This window comes from Tenrec ecaudatus, chromosome 8 (genome assembly GCF_050624435.1).
Source record: "Tenrec ecaudatus isolate mTenEca1 chromosome 8, mTenEca1.hap1, whole genome shotgun sequence".
NCBI lineage: Eukaryota > Metazoa > Chordata > Mammalia > Afrosoricida > Tenrecidae > Tenrec > Tenrec ecaudatus.
In genome coordinates this window covers 115,456,068-115,461,368 of record NC_134537.1, presented here as the reverse complement: position 1 = coordinate 115,461,368, position 5,301 = coordinate 115,456,068, and the positions used below count along the sequence as shown (strand labels likewise).

Here is a 5,301-nt window from a genome sequence, read left to right as displayed (position 1 = left end):
CCTTTTATCCTGCAGATGAAAAGAATGTCCTCGATATTTTATGCTTCAGCCCCATGCTCCTGATGTGGAACTTCAAGAACACATTTAGTAAGTAACATTTGTATTTTAATAAGTTGATGTCTAATATTGATCTCCTAAATATTTTTAACAAATAAGTCATATAATAAATAATGAAGTAGTAGAATGATGTATGAGTGCATGTATACATGTATTTAAAATTTTTATAAACAAATTCAATTAGTTATCTCTACACTTGAGATTAGTGTGTAAAACCTCTGCCTCACTCTTTCACTATGGCTTGTTAAGAAAAGCATAAAATCACACATTGTGATTTTTTGGGGTATAGTTCAGTGTTAGTTTCCTTTCACGCTTAGCAGAACAGTTCAAACGTGGTAAATTACTTATTGTCATTTGGAAAGAATGCTCAAAAAATAATAAGCCACAATTCAGCCACCCCTTGTAAAAATGAAATGAAAAGGAGAGACATTCAATATTAACCACCACGTAATGCTGCCAGCAGAGGAAGTATTTAGATAGTCATGCCTCATGCATACTTTCAAAGTTAGAAAAGAAAGTAAAAGCCGTTCGCAGTTCTATGGATTACCACGAGCATTTCCTGCTTGCCGGGGACGCTGAATATGTAGCAATCTTTAACATGATCAAATACATGATCAAAAAATTATGTACTCAGAAATTTCTAAAACCATAATTGAAATCTGGCTTCTCAAATACATGGATACAATATAAATTTGAAGGCCAAAAATCTGTTTTATAAAAGTTAAGACTATGTGAAGATTCATTTGATCTTGATTTTTGGCTTAGTTTACTTTTAAATTGCTGACCATGCAAACAATTTTACTAATAGCATTGCTAGTAAAAATCAGTAATATAAAAGTAATATCTTCCTTAGTTAAGCCGTGTGGCTATTAAAAATGGAAGGATAGTTCACCTTAGTGATCATTATAAAGGATATATATGTAGCCTAAAGTGCTGCTAAAATCCTATCTTCCTAGGTTTTGTTCCTATTGCAAAGATGGGAGGCCTTTCAGAGACCAGTTACTCAATCGAACCAGGCTGAATTGAAAGAGGGTCTCTAATGCAGCAGACTGCAACCCAGGTTGGGCTAAAATAGCTACACTGGAATGTTGGATTCACTCTTTCCTCTATTTGGAGCAAAAGAGGCGCAAAGAGGGAGTGCGAGGCTTGTGAGTAAGACTTATCTCCTCGCCTTCTTGCTTGGAGAGGGAAGGAGGGATGGGCGTGTCTGATTTTCTTCTGTCAAGCTAAGAATTTAGAACTTCCGAAGTACAGGAAGTGAAGAAAGGGCCGGGTGGAATGCTGGCTCCAAGACAGTGACCGAGAAGACCCCTCGGATTCCCAGGCCCTGAGATAGGTGGAAGAAGGATTCACAGGCCCTAACAAGAGGATATGGGGTAGCGAGAATCTTGCCCGTGACATTGTCGGACGCCAAAGATGACTCTGACTTCTGTCCGAAAGTAAAACTTACTGGAAAACATAGCCGAGTCTCTAAAGTAACTCTCCACACCTGGGGCAGCTAACTGGATTTGAATCCCAACAAAGGGGTCATTTGCAACCACCGTTGCTGGCCAAACCTATCAGCAATAACTAAGAGAACACAACGTAAAGATGGCACCCCCCCCCAAAATACCGTCTACACTCGGGTATAAGCCACGTTTGTCAGCACATGTTTTATGCTGGCAAAGCCCTCCTCGGCTTATACTCGAATGAGGGTCCCACGTGCCAGTTCTCGGGTGCAGTGCGCGCGTTCTCAGGCCTCCGGGCGCCTGCAGCCTCTGCGGGTGGTCCCATGGCTGCGGACGTCACCGCTCTTCCTTTGCCCTGCACACCTGCAGCCTCTGTGTTGCCGTGCCATACTGGGCAAGAACCTGCCCGCTTCTGGGTGCTGCTACCTGGGGCGCCCCGCATCCTTGTCCGCCGATTGTCGGATGCGGCCGCTCTTCTTCTCCGGCTCTTCTCCAGGGCTGTGACCCATGATGACATAGCCTTTGCAGTCTTACCCGTGCCTGGTCACGCCCCCTGGCTCTGCGCAAGCAGTGCTAATACAAGTGCTGGCATATCTCTGGTCTTGGAGACACAGTACGTTTATTTACAGTACTTAGTCTGCTATATTTTATTTTTAAATTTTCTTATTAGCCCCTTCGTGGACCCAGTGTTGAGTATGCTTGCATAGAGAAACCTGTGTTAAGGTTCATAATGTACACGTGTAACCCGTGTTACTGCGTGTGTTGCATTAGCACTTCCCGTACATATGCAGGAATGCAACGCATGCAGTGACAGAACACTGCATGTATGTTATGAGCCTCTATGCAAGCAGTCATGTCAACACATTCTGGAATAGCATCAGCCTGCACCAGGCCTCAAACTGTACAAGCTGCCTGTGTACATGCGGTGCGGCAGCGTATGTAGTCATGCAGCGCATGCGGAGACGCAGCGTGGATAGTTATCGTTGATACCAGATTGCTTTAGTTGACCCACTTTTCCACACGCAGAGCTGGTTTATGGTTTTTCTTTGCTATAAATATTCAAAAATATTTAACCTACTGATGTCTCAACGTAATTTTATTGATATCTATTTCTGTTTTGAAATGTCCCGCTTGCTGCTGCATTCCCACTATAGTCTTATCCTCGAGTCCATACGTTTTCCCAGTTCTTTGTGGTAAAAGTAAGCGCCTTGGCTTGTATTCGGGTTGGCTGATACTCCAGTATCTACGGTAATATCTCTCCTCCCATTTTCTTTATTACACTGCAGGGGTCACTGAGGGGAGACTAGCACAGGGATGAGAGAAAAAGAAAGGAAGAGAGATCGAGAGGATTTTGCATTGACTATGTTTGAAGTTTTTACAGAACCGAGATAAAATGGTTAAAAGTGTACCAAACATAACCCACAACCACTGAGTAGATCCTTACAGGTAGACTTATAAATAATTCATAACAGTGAACAAAATTTTAAAATCACATTGAGATTTTGTCCTTAAATAAGCCCATTACCCAGTGAGAGCGCAGAAATCCAGGCCATTTTTCAAATGTAAATACTGATTTGTCTGTAGAGAATGATGTAGTAGATCTGGCCTAGCTGGGAACAAGCAGGCTCCCCCAAGAGCTCCACCTAGTTCACAGTGTCACACCCTGCAGCAGCAGAACTCCAAAGAGGCAATGGGCAAATCCCAGGTGGCTGTAGCACCTGCATTGATATCCGAGCTGTCAATGCTCCTGAATTTTCCCCTTCCGGTTATTCTTCCTTCTTTACAGAATCCTATGAGAATGGCTGTGAAGTTTATCCTATTCTGTCAGAATATGTTCAGGACTTTTTGAATCATCCTATGGAGCAGCCTGGCTGTTTTGTAACTTAAATGCAACAGTTTGCAGGGACCTGAATGGCTGAGTTACCACCAATAACACTTTGCAAGACCTTGTGGAACATATCTATCAACAGGCCCCATCTATCCCAAACTTCTCTTATAGAGAGCCCCATGTGTGCTGTCTCATCATCAGACAATTAGCCCACAGCGCAGCAACTTCTGCCAGTTGTCACTTTAAAGATGTCAGACCAAATATGAAGTTATAGATCAAGCTGCAAAAGGGAATGAAGTGACTCAAAAATGATGTCATGCATTTCTCCTCTTTCTTGGAAAACTATATCTTAATCTGGAGATCAAGGGAACAAACGGACAGGCCACAGGAGCAGATAGTCTGCAAGAGTTGTTGAATGCCCTGTTTTCCAAACCTGTGGATGAAAACGTTAACTTGCTGTGCAGTGAAATTACTCAAATTGACAGGAGCCGTTTTAGAAGATGCCTAGAAGGAGAAAAGAAAGACTAATATGGAAGAAATCACTGTTCTCCTAGATCAGTGGATCTCAACCTTCCTAATGCCACGACCCTTTAATACTGTGACCTTTAATACTGTGACCCCCAACCATAAAATTATTTTTGTCCCTACTTCATAAATGTCATTTTGCGACTGCTATGAATCAGGTGATGATCCCTGTGAAAGGGTCCTTCAACCCCCAAAGGGGTCGTGACCCACAGGATGAGAACCACTGTGACCGATATGCTAATTGCAGCAAAGATGTCAGATGCTCTTGAAACTTCTGGAACTCAGAACCAATAATTCAGGTAGAGTCCACGCAACTTCCACATATAGAAAGGCCACGCCTGAAAATGATCCTAGCTAATGGAGGAACCACCATATTATACATCTAAGGGTGTTCCTTTCTCTGCAGCTAATCCAGACTTCCGAGGGAAATATCAAGAATGACTTGACAGAGAAGACTTTTCCCAGATTATGAAGGAAATGGAACAGATTCATCAGGGGCTAGTGATCCATCCTTGGGTGATATTGGTGATGAGGTGGACCCAGAAATAGAGGAAGTTTGTGAAAAGTTTTTTCCAGAATCAGAGTAGAAGCAAAAGCTGTGAAGCTAAATTTCAGCGTATCAGTTCTATGTAGCAGTTTAGGTATGGTGATTTTAGCAGAACACAAGAAAGCAAGAAAATGCATCGTACATATATGACATTATGTTACTTAATTTTCTTTAACACTACCTACAAAATAAACGATTCCTTATAACTTAATATATATGTACATGTGTAATATATGTGCTTATTTTGTGCAGTTAAGTCCACTGTTTTGGCTGCAATAAAATCGATTTTGAAATTAGAAAAAGTATTCAATATTAATGTAGCTTCCCCAGAGTATGCCACTATTTAGAAGCATATATTACAGGCATTTAAAGGATGTTATAAACAATACTTTTATTATCTCTGCATGACTGCCTCATGGTATGTGCTAAGTAAATACTGTTTTAACGAAATAATGCTCATATTTTACCAAAGAGATGAAGTATTTTCTAGGATTTTAGTTAGCTGTGTCAGAGAAAGCACTAGTTTTATATTATTTGATTTACAACCCAGTAATTGTTCTTCTAAGCTTAAGTTGTTTATAAATTTATGTGTGTATGTGTGTATATATATGTGTGTGTGTGTGTGTGTGTATCCTAAATATATATATATCCTAAATTTCAAAGGAGATTATTTTCTGGACTCTGTTTTTAAATCATTTGCAAATATATGTATGTGCTTTTATTAGAAACATACAGTAGTTTCTTTTCACAAGGTATTTCTGAAGTAATTCTTGCATTTCAGTCAGTTTATAGCTGACCATAGCTTATGTTTCAGTAAGAAATATCATCAACTAAAATCCCCCCATATAGATTTAGATCATTGTGGAAATGTCAGGTTTTAAAATGTCCACTTCAAG

General features: G+C 40.7%; 1 pseudogene; it reads left to right on the top strand.

Annotated features, from left to right (window-relative positions):
* The first annotated feature begins 3,144 nt into the window (after window positions 1-3,144).
* Window positions 3,145-4,460, top strand: LOC142455511 (polyadenylate-binding protein-interacting protein 1 pseudogene; annotated as a pseudogene).
* The last annotated feature ends 841 nt before the right edge of the window (window positions 4,461-5,301 follow it).